General features: G+C 43.4%; 1 protein-coding gene and 1 pseudogene across 1 annotated transcript in view; one reads left to right on the forward strand and one right to left on the reverse strand.

The window, feature by feature from the left end:
• MTMR12 (myotubularin related protein 12) overlaps window positions 1-19,043 on the reverse strand; it is a 113,920-nt gene that overhangs the window by 76,661 nt on the left and 18,216 nt on the right. The window lies entirely within an intron of this gene.
• LOC102865734 lies at window positions 257-17,327 on the forward strand (annotated as a pseudogene).

The following is a 19,043-nucleotide window of genomic DNA, read 5'->3' on the forward strand; positions in this document are numbered from 1 at the left end:
AGGGTTGATGAAGGAAGCTGTGGATATGATAACAGAAGGGTCTAAAAATTCTACAAAATAGGCTAGATTTTAGCAAGAACCAGGGATTGTCAGGAAGGCTGTGGGTTATCTTGAGAAAGCCGTCCCAAATGCATTAGAACTGCAAAATTCTGACGGCCCTCAATTCTGTGGCGGTGTGGGCGATTTGGGTGCTGGAGGAATCGTGTTGGTCCTCAGAATCTCCAGGTAGCCACTGCCGCCTTATCCTGCCCTCGCCATGTTCCTCACCCAGTCTGAGTACGACAGAGATGTGAATACTTCTTCTCCTGAAGGAAGATTACTTCAAGTGTAATATGCCATTGACGCTATAAAGCTTGGTTCTACAGCCAGTGGCATCCAGATGTCAGAGGGTGTATGCCCAGCTGTGGAAAAGAGCCCAGCAGCATTGAGAAAACTGCGAGATTGATGTTCACATAGGGGTTGTGCAATGAGTGTACTAATTGCTGATGCTAAGATTTAATTGATAAAGCCAAGTGGAGACACAGAACCACTGTTAACCTACAATGAAACTATGACAGTAGAGTGTGACCCTGGCAGTGTCCACTCTAGCATCACAGTGTGGAGAAGAAGATGCAAATCTTCTCGTCCTTTTGGAGTAGCACTATTATTTGGAGGAGTTCATGAGGAAAGACCTCAGCTGTTTCACATGGACCCGTCTGGAACCTTTGTACAATGTGATGCTAGAGCAATTGGCTCTGCGTCAATAGGTGCTCAGAGCTCCTTGCAAGAAGTTTACCACAAGTCTATGACACTGGAAGAAGCCATTAAGTCTTCTCTCACCATTCTCAAAAACGTAATGGAGGAAAAGTTGAATGCAACTAACATAGAGCTAGCCACACTGCAGCCTGGCCAGAATTTTCACATGTTCACAAAGGAAGAACTTGAAGAAGTTATCAAGGATACTGAAGGAAGTGTGACACTTCCTCAAAACATATCTGGGATAATTTCATTTCTTCTTGTTACCCTCAAATTTTATTCCTAGATCCTGTTCCTTGGAGAATCTCCAGTGTATGTGCATTTTTTTTTTTATGATAACTGTACATAAAGGCAAATCTGGAATGAGAATTTTAAAAAAAAGAAAAAAAGAACTGCAAAACTCTGCCAGGGGCAGAAATCAGGATCCATTGCCAGAAAAGTTAAGGCAGCTTTAATAGGAAACTCCACATGTTCTAGACAGGCATAGCCAGTCATAACCACTGATAATGCAGTGTCAATTAGATTGTATCTTCCTAAGGATTCTGATCTGTTATAAGCTGTCTTCTTTTTTTTTCTTCCTTCTTTCCTTCCTCCCTCTCTCTCTCCCTCCCTCCTTCCTTCCTTCCTTTCTTTCTTTTCATTATACCAAGTATACCTGCCCTGTAAATTGTGACAGTGGTAGCAGGAATACAAAATTAAGGAATTTCTAACTTTTAAATAAAAGATTGATTCATTAATGGAATTATATTCACTTGTAGAGATGTGTCCCACACAAGATAAAGGATGTGAAAGTCAGCTGAGAGTTAGCAGAGAATCTGCAAAGAGGGTGAAAAACCATCTAATGGTTTTGAGGAGATGGTGCCTTTCCTCTCATTTGTCAACTCTAGGGAGCTCTAGTGGCCTAGTCTATAGGGAGGTGCCCTGCTAACCCAAAGGCCAAGCATCTTTGGCAGTTCAAATCCACCAGGAGCTCTGAGGGAAAAACAGGACAATCGCCTCCAATGCAAAACAAAACAAATAAACAAACAAAAAAACCCACCCCAACCAGTGGAGGGTCAACTATGCGTTAGTTCTGATTTGAAGGCAATGAGTTGAGTTGATTTGTAAATGCTGCTATACTGGAGTCCTCTAGGTCATTCTTTTCAGGACTGCTATATATCTTTATTCTGGGGTGGGGGTGAAAGCCCTAAACAGTAAATTCTCTAACTTCTCACCAAGTTCACTTTCAAGGTGCACATCTTCTCAAGAGTGCAAGTGACTAGGGGCAACTCAGGAAAAGTGGGGAAACAGAGGGTTCTATCAGAAAGACCAATGTTCTGGTGAACAATGTGGTGGGGGTTAGACACCGCAGGTCTCATAAGCCAATGCTTGTAAACACTCATGCTAACTTCTAATTCCTTACATCTATCAGGCCCAAACTGAAACTGTTGTTCTCAGTTTAAATTCTAAGAGGTAACATCCCTCAAGATGCCAAAATCCAACCTGTTTTAACCATGTTTGACATCAATTGCTAAAACGACAGAACACACATTTTTATCCCCTCCAACATAGTGTGGAAACTACAGAACAATATCATTGATTTAATATGCAAGCAAGATTCTACTGAAGATTATCCAAAAACGACTGGAACAGAACATCAGCAGAGAACTGCCAGAAGTCCAAGCTGGGTTTAGATGGGGTCGTGGTACTAGGGATATTGTAGCTGATGTTAGATGGATCTTAGCTGAAAGCAGGGAATACCAGAAAAATGTATATCTGTTTCATTGATTATGCAAAGGCATTTGACTGTGTGGATCATAACAAACTGTGGCTGATTCTGAGAAGAATGGGAAACATTTAATCGTGCTAATGCGAAACCTGTACTTGGACCAAGAGGCAGTTGTCAGAACAGAGCAGGATAACACTGCATGGTTCAAAATTGGGAAGGGTGTATGCCAGGGATGTGTCCTGTCTCCATACCTTTACAACCTGTATGCAGAACAGATTATCCGGGAAGCTGGGCTCTATGAGGAGAAGTGTGGCATCAGGATTGGTGGAAGATCTATTTTTTTTTATTTTTTTTAATAATTTTAATGAACATTTACAGAGATTTTGGATTTCCATTCATTCATTTCTGCACTTCACCCTGCCCAGCCCTCTCCCCCTGCCCCCCAGTTCGCTCCTCTCTTTCAAAAGTAAAAGTAACACTCCCTCCCTGGTACACAATCCCCCCGCCCCAAGTACATTCCACTATGCAACCTTAATTGTGGACTCTTGTGATAACCATAATACCCTATCATACATCGCTTTTCAATTATTCAGTCCCTCATCTGTTTCAGTGCAGTATACACAATTTATCCAGTTTTTCTCAGTCTTACCCCCACCCTGATATCAGTCCCATTTTACAGCTGTGGCACCATGCAATATTTGTCCTTTTGCGACTGAGATATTTCACTCAGCATAATGTCCTCCAGGCTCACCCATTTTGAATAATATTGAATGAGTTTCTTGTTTTTCAATGCAGCATTGTATTCCATTGTGTGAATATACCACAGCTTCTCTACCCATTCGTTTGTTGATGGGCACCTGGGTTGTTTCCAACTCCTTGCTATTGTGAACAGAGCTGCGATAAACATGGGTGTGCATGGTGGAAGATCTATTAACAATCTGCATTATGATTTCCTTTTTCTCCTCTTTTCCTTTGATGAGTAAACACAGAACTCAAGTGTCCCAGGATCTGCTTATCAAGTTTCTATCATGTAAGTACAGTAATTTCTACTTCTCCAATCATGTTTCCCACATTAAACCAAGCTGACTTTACCCAGGACTCTCAAACTCTTTTGCAGATCAGGAACTCCTGAAATTAGCAATCCCTAAACTGTTGCAAGTGATTAACTCACTAAGCTGCCAACAAAAATGCTAGAGGGTTTGAGCCCAACCAGAGGGCCCTAGGAAGAAGGGCCTGCCAACCTACTTTAAAGAATCTGCCATCCACAATCTCTGGAGCACAGTTCTGATATACATGGGCTCACCATGAGTTGGGAAAGAATCCACAGCAACTAATTTCAAAGTGGTTCTAATTTTACAAAATTTTTTACTATATAGGAATAGCTTAAAATAGGAAAAGACTTTTCTGTTAACAAGACTTATTTTCTAGAAAGTGACAACAATTTTGGTCTGTTCATTGTGTACAACAAAGTATTTTTAGAAAAAAGGTAAACAACTCAATCACAAAACGGGCACAGGATATGAAGAGATTTCACGAAGAAGACATTTAGATGGAAAACACACACATAAAGAAATGTTCAAAATCCGTAACTGATGTTTATTAGGGAGATACAAACCAAAATAACTACGAGGTATCAGCTCACCCCATTAACAATAGCAAAGTTCAACAGGCCAGCAAACAACAAATGCTGGCGAGGTTGTGGACAGATTGGAACTCTTAGTCACTGTTGGTGGGAAGGTAAAATGGTACAACCACTATGGAAGGTGGTCGGGATGCTCTCTCAAAAAGTTGGGAATAGAAATGTCATTTGACCCAGTATTTCTACTACTGAGAACATACCCTAAAAAAATTAGAGCCACAACTCATGTATGTACAGATGTTGTACACAATAGATGTATGTACACCTATGTTTATTGCTGCTTTATTCACAATAGCAAAGAAATGGAAGCAACACAAGTGCCCAAAAACAAACAGATGGATTAAAAAAACTTTGTTACATTCACACAATAGAACACTATGCAGCACTGAAAAACAATGAAATAGTAAAATATTACACAACATGGGAGAGCCTTGAGGGCATTATGCTAAGTGAAATATCTCAGTCACAAAAGGAAAAATACTGCATAACACTGCTGTTATAGGACAGACATGAGGGGTTGGGAAGGAAATGGGAGAAAGAGTGGACAATTAACACCATTAGAACATATGAGGGGAAGAACTATCCAAAAGGAATATATGAGTATCCATTATATGTATGAGAACAATCTGGAACAAGGGGTGCACTGCAGGGTGGGCCGGGGGTGGAGAAAATGTGCAACAATGACTAAAAAGGGGGGAGGGAGTACTTTAAGCCTATTTTAAGACTATAAGAATACAATAATGGTTTCTTAAGAGACACTACATCCAAGGTTAAGGGGATGCTCTGGAAGGTTGTGCCAAAGAAAAGCTTTCTGAGTTGTTGGCTTTTGAACGAAAGTATATTAAGATGATAAATTAAGAATAAAAATTTGTATAAGCACCGGGAAATTGTAATTTAAGGAATCACAGCCAGGGCGCTCCTTGGAGGCAAAGACGGAGAGACTTAAATACTTAGGCCATGTTGTCAGCAGGGGCCAACTATCGAGAAGGGGAAAACAGAGGATCATTAAGGGAGAGGGAGAGGGAGACCCTCACAAAGATGGACTGACCTGATGGCTGTAACAGTGGGCTTCAGCACAGCGGAGACTGTGAGGAAGACACAGGACTGGGTAGGCTTTGATCTGCCACAGGATTTCTGTGAGCTGGAGTTGACTCAACAGCAGCTAACAGCCACCACCGCCTTATCTAACCTCTCCTTGGTTGTTGCTGCTGTTATGTGCCATCAAGTCAACAACTCATAGCAACCCTATGAGCAGCAGCTCTGAACTTTGCCCTATTCAGAGCCAACCTCACTGTCGTAGACACACCTGACTTCACTGCCATAGTCACTGTGTCAATCCATCACATCCAGGGGCTACTTCTCCTGCACTGACCCTCTACACTTTCAGGCATAATGTTCTTCTCCAAGACTGGTCCCTCCTAGAAAAATGCCCCAAGTACGTGAAATGGAGCTTCAAAATCCAGGCTTCCAAGAAGCACTCTGGTTTCACCCTTTCCAGGACAGACCTGTTTGTTCTCGACAGTCCATGGTATTATGTTCAATACTCTTCTCCAGCACCACAAAGGTATCAATTTTCTGTCACCCTTAGTCACTGTCCAATTCTCAGATGTAAAAAAAAAGCAATTGAGAACACCATGTCTGGAACAGGTCCACCTTAGTTGCTAGACTAACATCATTGTTCTTTAGCACTATGGAGAGGTCCCTGACAGTAGGCATTCCCAAAGGAACTCATCTTTTGATTTCCTGACTGCTGGTGCCAAGAGTGCTGATTGCAGATTCGAGCGAGTTGAAGTCATTGACAACCTCAATCTTTTCTCCATCTATCACAATATTGCTAATTGAGCCAGAGGATCTCTGTTTTCTTGATGTTGAAATGTGATACATATTGAAGGCTGTAGTCGCTGACCTTCTACAGAAAACACTTCAAATCTGCCTCAGTTTTGAGATCAAGATTGTATCATCTACATAACGCCAAGTTGTTGATCATTCTTCCTCCTATCTTGATACCACATTCCTCCTCATAAAGTTCAGCTTCTCGAGTGATCAATTCCGCATATAGATTGAAAAAGTATGGAGATACATCCCAGACACAGTCTTTTCCTGATTTTGAACCATGCAGTGCTTCCTTGCTCTGTTCAGACAACAGCTGCCTGATCTAGGTAACATTTCAAAAAAGGCATAAATAGGGAGCTCTTGTGGCCTAGCGGTAAGAAACTGAACTGCAACTCGGAAGGCCCATGGTTAGCTGGAATCTACCAGCCGCTCCGCAGGAGGACGGGGGTCAGCTATGGGTTGGTTCCAGTTCAATAAACATTATCTAGTTTTTATAAACACAAGCCTTGGGGGGAAAGAACCATCACCGCTCTAATAAAAAAAGAAATCATCTAGGTCCTTTCTTACCTCTCTACTCCTGAGAAAAGCCCATTTTTTTTTCTGAGAATGTTTCTCTAGTTTAATGCGCTCTCCTCTGTAAACTTTCCTGTAAATTAATAAAATTTCCTGTCTTTAGCTATAAAAAACCCCCTCCCCAATAAAAAAGAAATATTCTTGGGGACACCAATAAATCAAGAATCTATAAACAGGAATCATAAAAATTCTCCCTACGTTAAAAAAAAATCCCAAACTTTTAAAACAAATTTTTTTAAAAAATCCTTTTATTGTATAGCTCTTGAAAAATTATGTATATAAAATGCATATATTAAATTGTATACTTGTAAAAAATGCTTGATTTTTAACCAAACTTTAGAGAAAAGTTGGATTTTGATTCATTCTTTGTTGCACATTTTCCTCCCTTCCCCCAATTACTTTCTTTATCCATTTTCCTTCCTTTTTTGTTGCATTTTCTTCCCTCTCCCCCCTAATCCACCTAGCACTGCACCCCTTGTTCTAGACTGTTGTCATATATATAATGTCTAATCATATATTCCTTTCGGATGGTTTTCCCCTTCATTTGTTCTACTACAGTGTTTGTTACCTATCCACTCTTTTCCCATTCTCTGGCCACCCTATCCTTCTCTGTCCTATTTTATAACAATGGTGTCATAGAGTATTTGTCCTTCTGTGACTGAGATAGTCCACTTAGCATGATATCCTCAAGGCTCCCCCATGATGTATAATGCTTTATGAGTTCGTTCTTTTTCAATGCTGCCTAATATTCCATTGTGTGAATGTACAATAATTTTTCTATCAATTCATTTCTTCTGGGCATTTGGGTTGTTTCCATCTGTTTGCTATTGTGAATAATGCAGCAATAAACAGAGGTATGCATGCATCTATTTTGGTCATGGCTCTGCTTTCTTTAGGGTATATTCCCAGTCAGTAGTAGAACTGCTAGATGAAATGGTATGTCTATTTCCAACTTTTTGAGAACGTGCCTGACCACCCTTCCACAGTGGTTGCACCATTTTACACTGCCATCAGCAGTGAGTAAGAATTCCAGTTTCCAAAACAACTATTAGATATCATCTCACCCCAGTAATAGCAAAATTTTATAGAACAGCAAGCAACACTGCTGGCGAGGTTGTGGAGAAACTGGAACACTTATCCACTGTTTGTGGGAGTGTAAAATGGTGCAACCACTGTGGAAGGTGGTATGGTGCTTTCTCAAAAAGTTGCAAATAGAGATACCATTTGACCCAGCAATTCCACTACTGGGAATATACCCCAAAGAGACCATAATTGCCACACAAGCAGATATATGCACACCCATGTTTATCACAGCTTAGTTTACAATAGCAAGGAATTGGAAACAACCTAAGTGCCATCAACAAATGAATGGATAGAGAAGCTGTGGTATATTCACACAATGGAATACTACACTGCATTGAAAAACAAGGAACTCATGCAATATTATTCAAAATAGGTGACCCTGGAGGACATTATGCTGAGTGAAATATCTCAGTCAAAAAAGGACAAATATTGCATGGTGCCACTGCTGTAAAACAGAACTGACATCGGAGTTAGGGGGAGGCTGAGACTGATGGGATAAATAATATATACTGCATTGAAGCAGATGAGGGAGAAAATTGTTTAAAAGGGATATGTGGTTAGGTATTATTGTCATGACAGGAGTCCAGAACGAAGGCTGCATAGTGGAGTGAACCTGGGAGGAGGGATTGTAAAACAATGAAAGAATTTTACTTTTCAAAGAGAAGAGTGTAGGGAGAAAGGGTGGGCAGGGAGAAAAGTACAACAATGAATGAATGGAAATCCAAAGTCTCTGTATATGTTTATTAAAATTAATAATAAAAATTAAAAAAAAAAAAAGAGTTCCAGTTTCTCCACCTAGTCGTCAGCATTTGTTGTTTGCTGGCCTGTTTTACTATTACTGACTGGGTGAGATGATACCTCATAGTTGTTTCTATTTGCATCTTTAATAGTAGGGATTTTGAATATTTCTCTATGTATCTGTTTGCCATCTGAATGCCTTCTTTGGTGAAGTGTCTATTCATATCCTACATCCACTTTGTGGCTGCGTTGTTTACCTTTTTTCTTGCTGTGGTGAGAATTTTTTCTTCTGGTTTGGTTTTGAGAAGATATTGGCTGGAAGATATCAGGAAGACAGAGCAAAGAGAAATTTGTAACTGTGTTCCCAATTCCACACTAAGGAACAGAGAGGTGAAGTGGGACCAACGAGGGGACTTATTCCCATTGCTGTAGTGTCGCCATGGACTCATAGCTGGCAGTTCACTGGTTTTTCCAAAGGTTTGAACTGCAAGGGGGATGAGCGCGGTCTTTGTGTTGCACTCTCAGTTAGGACTGGCCACCAGAGCTCCCCAACAAGGAGTGCCCAAATGTAGATGAGATAAGTCCTATACCAGGATCGTAAAGTGAGCTATTTGACAAGATGAAATTCCCATGTCCGCTCTATTCCTGAGAAAGCTGTGTTCTCAGTGCATGTACTGTGTTTTCTTCCCAGGCAAATATGTGGGTGAATAATTACAGGCTGTTCAACTGGACTTCACAAGTGGATGAGTACCATGCAATCTCTTGTTTAGCAACATTCCAAATTATTACGTCATGACCACAAGTCACTCCAGCACTCCAGAAATCACAAATGGCCAATCCGTGAATGTCAAAGCCTTCTGTCCTTCTCTCCAAGGTGGATGTTTTCCAGGCACAGCCATTACTCAAGTTTAGAAGTGAGAAATAGTAATAATCACTTTTCTAAGTCTTATTTTGTCAAACGTTGTTTAAAGGGTTTTATACTTATTAACTAATTTAATCCTCACAGAAGTCCTTTAAAGTTGAATTCCTATTATCTAATATTATCTTCATTTTACAGATAATGAAATTAAGGTACAGAGAGACTAAATAGCTTGCCTACATTACCCAGCCAGTATGTGGTAATAGTGGAAGTCAAACTTAGATATACTGCCTCTTATGTGGAATAAAGATAAAAGAGGGGAGGAGGGGGGAAGCGGGACCAAATGAGCACTGAAAGACAACAGAATGATCAGGGGACATACTGATTCTTAGCCAGACTTCATGGCTCAATCCAGTCCTCAAAATGCAACTCAGAACTCACTGCTGTCAAGTCAGAACCGACTCATGGCTGACTCTCTAGTTGTCAGAGGCTATAAATCACATGGGAGGAAACTGCCCAACTTTCTCCCACAAGGCTGCCTGTGGATTCAAACCACCTGTCATTGTACTGGTAGCGCAATTAACCAAATCTCCCCTTTCCCACTTCTCAGTTATGTGCCCTGGGTGCTGTCTCTCTCTGCTCCTAGCCACCTGGAACTCAGGTCAGAGTCTCAACTTAAAAGGACACCACTGGTCACAAGGGAGAAGGGTTGGTGGTTAGTCCTTATGGAATTGCTAACCCAAAGGCCATACCTCTCTGGCAGTTCAAATCCACCAGCAGCTGAGGTCAGGGTGAGGGGGTGAAGAGAGAGATGGGGCACTCTCCTCCAGTGTGAACCACAGCCTTGGAAACCTATGGGAGGGTCAGCCATGAGTCAGTTCTGACTCTACAGCAGTGAGTTATCAGTCACTGACTGTCAAAACAGGCAGACGCCAGCCACAAATCTGAGGGAGTCCACACCTTCACTTCTGACCTGGCACTTCCACCAGCCCTTTAAGATGCCAGTGACAAGACTGACGGCCTTGGAAACCCTATGGAGCGTCACCGTGACTCAGAATCAATCCCACAGCAATGGGTTGGGTTGGGTTGGGTTGGGTTTTGCTTTGCATAATCAAGACAGATTAAATCACATCTCTTATGTGACATCGGGTGGTCTTTCTAGTCCAGCCAGCCCCAACTTTGCACCACACAGACCCACATGAAACAAAGTCAAAGTCGGCATCACACATGTGCACGTGGACCACACTGGCTCTTCACCCAACCTTTATGTTCTCCCTCATTCAGAACTAGAGCACTGTTCTTTCCTTCGGTGCCCTGTGAACTCTGTGTATCCATCAGATCAGACTGTCAAACAGGCAGACAAGGTTCCATAGTCATTTCCTCAGGGAACCTCCCCTGACTGCATCAGAACTAGGTTCTTAAAGCTTTATGTATCTATCTCTCCTAGTGAGTATGGATGGAATTGTGCTGCCAACCCAAAAGTGACTGGTTTGATTCCATCAGCTGCTTCGAGGGAGAAAGACGGGCAATCTCCTCCTGTCTGATTTACAGGCTCTGATAATGCACCAGAGGGTTTGCTACGAATAGGATTTGACTTGATGGCAATAAGAGTTTGAGTTGTTGAGCACTTGCTACTACAGCAATTTCATACTAATTTATATGACTGCTCCACGTGTATTATCTCCCCTAATCTGTAACTTCTCGAGAGGATAGAGTCATTGTTTTTGCTCATCAATAAATCCCTGGAGCCTCATACAAGCTTTGCACATAATAAGTGCTTAAAAGCTCTTGGTGAATGAATGACTACTTGGCTTTAGGCAGATAGAAATTTCAAAACACATCACATTTTTAGATCACTTTAAATATCTTAGTTATCTGGTCCTAAAATCAAGTACTTGAGCAACATGGAAATAGATAAAAGTACACAGGCTTGGGCACAGATATGCATGAGACTGACATAATACTTTAATGACGTTGTAAAGTACTGGAGAAATAGCACATTCCATTAAAGACTGTCTTGGGTATGTTACGACTCCAGAAAGATCAGAAATGAAGAAGCCTGCCCAGGAAGAAGGTTAGGAGTGGGACAGCAGTGGATGGGCCTGGCACTGTCCCCGGTTCCCCAGCCAATTCGTCAAGTCCAGGAACAGCTGTTTTCTGGCTAACGGGCGTCCTACACCCTCATCTCTTGGGTCTGCACACAGTCTGTTAACCCACTGTTCTTCCTGTCCCACTGTTTCCCAGCTCTGCCACTCCCTCCCCAGCTGCCAGACCAGCAAGTGGTGGCAATCTTACTTCCACAGCTGTGAAATATGAGATAAAATTCCTCATTGACCCCAGTGAGCTCTCAAGTTCAATGTGCAGAAACAGAAGGTAGAAAAGATATGGCTCTTCCATAATCTATCGAAACTGGGTCTACTAGTTGGGCTGAGAGACTTTTCTCAGACTCTTGCAATTCATCGACACTGTGGAAGTTTTCAACACACACTGCAGTTAAAAGCGGCCTCTGTGCTTTGTACCGCACCTCTTGCCATTCCATTTGAGCCTGGACAAAGCTTGCCACCGTGCACAAAACTGTGACAAGGACTGCTGCCAACCACGTCCAGGGGTTTCAAACAAGCTGCTTCTCTGCGGCCGCGATCCAGCGGGAATAATGACAAGACACAAATAAAGAAAATCCGTCCACATTGTTAGGATCAGAACTATTTTCTCAAATCCTTATTGAAAAGTTGTTCCCAATGTCATGGCTACTTTTTGTTTTAACTTAAAAAGAACAAGGGCAAAAAAAAAAAAAAAAGAACAAGGGCATGAATAATCAGCCTCACCCCACGGATCAAAAAGAGCTATGTCTGTTCTGGTTCCCACAGTCCCCAACAGCAATTCCCAGGCCCAGCAGCTGCCACTGCCCCATCTCAGCTGAGGACAGGGACACACGCTGCTCCAGCGCCACACTACCCTCAGTGTCCAACAGAAAACAAGCTGTGGGAATGGCCACCCACTCGGGGCAAGCTCAGGCCCAAACAAGGACACCTACGGAGACCCACGCCATATACACAGTCTGACCAGCACCACAAACGCTATGCAGCCGCACCTCCTCTCAGGACGGTGCTGCCGAGAAGAGGAAAAACCACCGAGCCAACATGCAAATTCCAAGTGTGGTTAAGATGATCCAGTCTCTAATGTAGAACAGCTAATTTCAATAGACAACCAGCTCTAGAATGGCCAAAATACCAGATGCTGGAACTACAAAAGCAGGTTGAGGTTGTTAGGTGCCACTGAGCTGAATACGACTCATAGTGACCCTATGAGAAACAGATCTGAATCCTGTCCTATCCTGCACCATCCTCACACTTCCTGACACACAAGAGCCCATTGCCACAGTCACTGTGTCAATCCACCTGGTTGAGGGTCTTCCTCTCCTTTACCGACCCTCCACCCTTCCCAACATCATGTCCCTCTCCAAGGAACAGCCCCTCCTAACAACATGCCCAAAGAATGTGAGGTGAACCTCAATCCACCTGGAGCTGCACTGCTAATCCAAACGCAGTGCTTCTCTGGTGGCTCCAGTCCACCAGCAGCTCCTTGGGAGAAGGTGGGTAGTCTCCTCTACTGTGACTGACAGCCTCAGAAAGCTGCTCGAGGGCCAGTCTGAGTGTGTCCCAGTGTTGTGATGAGGGAGAGAGGGGTGTGTTCTCAGAGAATTCAGCCAAAATAATAATTAATAATAATAGTTGGAAGGCTAGACCATGAGTGCCATAACTAATACAAGTCTGCAAAAACATGTCATTGCCATTGCTGTGTGCTGTCTCAGCAATTCTGGTTCGTGGAGACCCCACAGGCCAGAGCACAATGGCCCCACAGAGTTTCTCCTAGGCTGTAAATCTTCACTGAAGCAAATTGCTAGTCTTTTCTCCTGCAGAGCCACTGGTGGATTTGAACTGCTGGCTTTTTGGTTAGCAGTCAGATGCTTAGTTATTATAGCACCAAGACTCCTTAGCAAAATAAGTACCTCCCTGCTCCATCTTGCAATTCTATTAACAACATCCTTCTCATTTTAGAGACAAGGGAATGGGAGCCCGCAGTAGGATTTGAGCTTTGGGTTCCTGACCATGGCCATGCTCTTGAGTACAACACAGGCTGCCCGACCTGCTGGCCACATCCTCCCTGACACGTCGGCTTCCCCTTGGCTGTCACATGCTCTTTCATTTCCTGAACCACCACTTCTTGTTCACCTGTGCTAGTCCAGGGACAGCACACAAGGTACAGCAAGTACAGGAGCAAGCACGGCGCACAGCTCCCCCTTCCCAAGTACACAGGATCAGACACACGCAGCCCCAAAGATACATGCCAGGTGCTACCTCAGAAGGACCGGGTAAGGTGGAGGACAGGCCACAGAAACACCTCACTCAATTCAGTACGCATCCAACAAAGCCGTTTCCCTTGGGAAGAGTCATTCATGCTGAGTCCAGAAAATGAGCAGCAGTCAGAATGGCAATGCCTCTTTGTGGTCAGTCTTCCTCAGGTTACCTTTCTGGGGGAGATCCTCCTCCTTCCTTACAAGACTGGTGCTCTCTGGATGAACTCTATCCCATTATGCTTCAACAGTATATGCTGATGAGGCCCAAATCAGTCTTCATTCAAGAGCTCTCTTTGGAGCTTCAGGCTTCGACACTCAAACTGCCCCCTGGCCACCAGCCCTGAAATGTCCCTCAAATCTTTCAGGTTCCGATTTCAATAGCAGAGCTCACCCCTTCCTCTTTGCCCCTCATCAAACCTGTTCATGCACCCCTCACAGGATTATGGCTCTATGGAAGCCCCCCATATGCACACACACATGCCCCAGTCAGCTAAACCAGAAGCCAGGAGTCATTCTCAACTAGTCCCTGTCTGCCCCAGCTTCTTAGCAGCTCCAGAACCTGTCACCCATCTTCTAGCCATCTGGTCACTGCTGACTTACTTCAGGCCACCACCGCCTCTCACCTGGCATGTCCCCCTCATTGCTGGTCCTACTGTCTCTAGTCTAGCCTCCATGAGCCCACCGCACAATGAGACTCCCAATTCATTGTCCCCAGTCCTGAAATATTATGATAGCTAGAGAAGAGACTGAAATTGTCCATGACATCATCTTACTTGGATCTACAATCAACATCCTTTGTATAAGCAGTCAGCAGGAGGTGCATTGCAATGGGAAAATCTGCTGTTGGGTGACCTCTCCAAATTACTGAGGAGCAATGATGTCAGTTTGAAGACTAAGGTACCCCTGATTCAGGTCACAGTCTTTTTAGGCATTTGTTATGCATCTGAGAGCTGGGCAATGAATAAAATGACAGAAGAGTAAGAGTAACTGATGCCTTTGAGTTGTGGTACTGGAGAAGAGCACTGAATATCTCACAGACTGCCAGAAGAACAAGCAGATCTGTCTTGGGGAAAGTGTAGCCAGAGTTCTCCTTGGAGACAAGGATGGCAAAGCTTTGTCTCACATACTCTGGGTACGTGGCTAGGAAAGGCTATTCTTTAGAAAGTGAAATCATGCTTGGAAAGGTGGAGAGTCAGTGAACAAGAGGAACATTCTGAATGAAATGGATCGACACAGTGAATGCAGCAGTGAGTTCATGTATGTGGAAGATGGCGAGGATGGTACAGGATAAGGTAGGGTTCAGATGAGTTGTTCACAGGATCATTATGAGTTGTAGGCAACTCAAAGGCACATGTTGTTGTTATTAAGTGCCGTCGAGTCGCAGGTGACTCATAGCGACCCTATGAAGGAGAGTCCTTGATGCCTGGGTGTCTTTCATCCTCTCTCCAAGTTCATAGGGTTTCTGGAGGCAAGCTATTATGGAAGTGGACACCACTCCTCCTTCCACATATCACCACCAAAAATCCAGGGTAATTACCGAGGATACAAACGTTGTTGTTGTTGTCTTGTGTCATCAAGTTGCCTGTAACCCTAATGTACAATAGCTCTGAACCCTAACCTGTCCTTAGCCAGTCTCACTAATTCTGACACACCTACCCCACTGCCCCAGTTACTGTATCAATATATCTCATTTGGGGTCATCCTCTCCTGCGCTGTTTGGCCACCCTTCTGAGCATGATATCCTTCTCCAAGGATCTGTCTCTCCTGGCCACATGTCCAAAATATGTAAGACAGAGCTTCAAAACACTAGCCTCCAAGGAGAAACCTGATTTCACCCTCTCTAAGAAAGACCTATTTGTCTTCTTGGAGATCCACGGTATGTTCAAGACTCTTCTCCAGCACCACAATTGAAATGCATTGATTCTTCTTCAGCCATCCTTGGTCATTGTTAGCTCTCTGAAGCATAACAAGAAATTGCAAAGACCATGACCTGGATTAGGCACACCTTACTCTCTAGACTGATATCACTGCTTTTCAGACTTCTTGTTGTTGTTAAATGTCGTCAAGCCGCAGACGACTGATAGAGACCCTATGAACAAAAGACCTGAACACTTGTATAACTTTCATCATTTCTCCAAGTTCATAGAGTTTCCAGAGGCAAAGTAGTTTGGAAGTGGACACCACTCCTGTTTTCAAGCTTATTTTAATTGGGGAGCTTCATCAAATACTGTCCATCATGGGTAAACCATTATCACATTTGACACATCAGTGTCACAGTGTTCAGCATTACAGCAACCACGACTTACCTCTGTACAGCAAATGGACAGACCAGTGCTATACCATTTAGAAGACTATTTGACCAAAAACAATTAAAACCAGGCCTAAGGGCCCCAGACTAAAATTACCCACCTTTGACTTGGATTTTTCAGACTAGGATTAATTATTCCATCCACTATCCAATTGCAGAGGACTAGAAATCAAAATGGGATGTGCTTCCTGGAGCTGACCCTGGGGCTGCCGGTTGCAGCTCCTGGCCAGACAGCTTCTCTCCTTCCTCACCAGCCCTGGTCCCTGGTGCTAGCTCCCACCTCGCACCTCCCAACACTGAAAGCCCAGCTGACAGCTCTCTTCTTCTGTCTCTGCCAGTGACCAGGGACAATCACTCTGACAATAAACCAAGAGAATAACACAGAGAACCAAGGGAGCAAACATTTAATACTAGCTGAATGGATCATCAGTTTGGACTCAAGGTACAAGCACGTCCACAGAGCTGTTCCTACACCTGGTCTTTAAGGACCTGCTATTTACTCTTTACACAAATCAGTTCTGAGTCATAATAAGCGATTATTTCATCGTAGTGGCTGGGAATTCTAGAAAGCATTTCACACTGATCACCTATTATCTAAAAGAATACAAGTCTGATTGAGACCAACTCCCTGGGTGCTGCTGCAGATTATTCATTCACTCCACAGCTAAACAAAAGGATCTGAGTCCACCTGCAGGTGCCTTGAAGGAAAGGCCTGGCAACCTCCTGCTCTAAAATCTGCCAGTGAACACACACATGGGGTTGTCATGAGGTAGAATCCACTTGACAACAACTGGAAAAGAAAATCTCTAACACATAAAATGTAGTACCACAGGAGGTTTTTCTACACTGACTTTTCATAAGCCTTCGTTCACTGATGTTGACAACAATCCTGACATGGCGTCTTTACCCCCACTTTACAGATGAGATCATTAAGGCGTCAAATGAAATATGGTGTCCTGGTTCACACAGCTAACTAAACTGGTAAAGCCAGACCTCATCCTGACGTTAGAGTGAGGACTCTTGAGTCCTGAAATTTCTGTAATAGCTTTATTAAGAAGATATCATTTACATACAATAGAGCTTTCATCCACTTAAAGTTAAAAAAAATTCATCACATACAGTCACAGATGCATACAACCATCAGCATAACCACAAGTAACCCCACATCCCTCTGCAGCCATGTCCTATGTCCCTCTCATCTCTATCATCAACAGTCACGTAGTGGTGGTCACTGTTAGGTACCATCGAGTTGCCTTCACCTCACAGGGACCCTTTGAGCTAAAGGCCAGAACTGTGCCCTATCTGGCACCATCCTCATGATACAGTCACTGTGTCAGTCCACCCTGCTGAGCACCTTCCTCTCTTCCTCAGAGACCCTCCATCATTCCCAGCATGACGCCCACTTCCAAAGACTGGCTCCTCTTGACAACAGGCCCCAAGGATGCGAGACAAAGTGTCACCGTCTTTGCTTCAACGGTCCTGGGCAAGTTCTAACCATAACCTTGTTCCTATTATAAAAACAGCACCATCCCAATCGTAACAAGTCTCTAAGGAGAAGCAATCAACACTGTTCCACAACACAATACCTTAAAAGTACTTCCTGGCCCAAAGAAAAAGCTGTACTGGAAAGGCCAGAAAAGAAATTGTGGCCAACCTCTAAGAGCCATCATGCTGCCATTATCCAGAAGTTGATATAGTAAAATGGGAAGCAGCCTCTGGGAGTAACAGTGCTAACAGTGTTAACAGAAGACTCAGGGTCCTAAAGGCGGTGGCAATCCAATAAAGGTCAGGCACATTCTGTGTGAAAAATACAGCAGAATTATGGAAGCCTTGGAAAAGTTAAAGCCTGGAATGAGACTCAATCAAGTGGCTGCACAATATAGTGAAGATAAAGCCAGGCAAGGAGGCGACTTGGGCTGGATGACCAGCGGGGCCATGGCAGGACCATTTCAAGCAGCAGCCTTTGCCTTGACTGAAAGTGCACTGGATAAGCCTGTATTTACAGACCACCCAGTCAAGACAACATTTGGATACCATATTATTATGGCTGAAGGGAGAAAATAAAATCATATGAAAATAATCATCTATATGGTATTAAATAATCTTTACATTTTATTAATTAAAAACAGAAGAGTCCTTCCTATTATACCCATCCTAAATCCCTAAATCCTTTCTATCACATTTAGACATAGGCTCTTTCCCTGACCTGGCCTTGGTTTGTTTTCTTTTTTTATGAGAGTAGCAGCTGTTCGCTAGGATGCAAACAATCTTTCACTCTGTTTTGACAGCCCATCTTTCATGAATGGCAGGGAAAGCATTACTCATTCATGCTCCTTAGCAAGCTTTAGTCTTAGCAGGGATTCCCTGGGCTTTTAAACAACTCAGAAACCTTCCTTATAAAGTCTCCCCAGTAGGACACTCAAGCTGGAGAAGACAGGAAGACTCAAATATGAGAGTAAGGACCCAGGGCCTAGAGATGTCAACCCACAGAGTTAGTAGAATTTGTTCTCAATCACACCTGTTGAGCTCTGCCCAACAGGGGGTCTTGAAGGAACAAGGAGCTGCCTGAGGAAGCCAAGGGTCAAGCCAAAGGTCACCTCACCAAGCAACAGCTGCCCTTCAGACCCCCAGGGCAGGTCACTGGTTTAACAAATGAAGCATTGTGGTCGCAGCCTAGTGAGTATTTTAAAGTCTTTTGATGCTGAAGCTGTTTACCAGAGCAAAAGACCCAAGAGGGGAGTCAAGGATCACACTAAATTTAGGCCTCACACAGTTATCAGCCTGAACTCAACAGAGGAAATAAAAATGTACTTCCGAGCACTCTCCCACACGGCTGGCTCTCACTGTCACAGAGCAGCAAGTGGCCACAAGGGTTGACACTCTGTGAGTCTACAGCCCTCCTAGCGGCTACCCTGAGCTACAAAAGACCACTCATCCAGGCACTCATCCAGGGTCCAGGCCCATGACATCCAGAAGCTTACTATTATTATGGAATATAATGAATAGAATAGGTGCACACCCATGTTTATTGCAGCTTTGTTCACAATAGCAAGGAGTTGGAAACAACCTAGGTGCCCATCAACAAACGAATGGCTAGAGAAGCTGTGGTATATTCGCACAATGGAATACTATGCTACATTAAAAAACAAGGAACTCATGCAATATTATTCAAAATGGTTGACTCTGGAGAACATTATGCTGAGTGAAATA

The sequence above is a fragment of the Elephantulus edwardii genome, unplaced genomic scaffold (genome assembly GCF_000299155.1).
Source record: "Elephantulus edwardii isolate Elephantulus edwardi_28Jun2011 unplaced genomic scaffold, EleEdw1.0 scaffold00191, whole genome shotgun sequence".
NCBI classification, from domain to species: domain Eukaryota; kingdom Metazoa; phylum Chordata; class Mammalia; order Macroscelidea; family Macroscelididae; genus Elephantulus; species Elephantulus edwardii.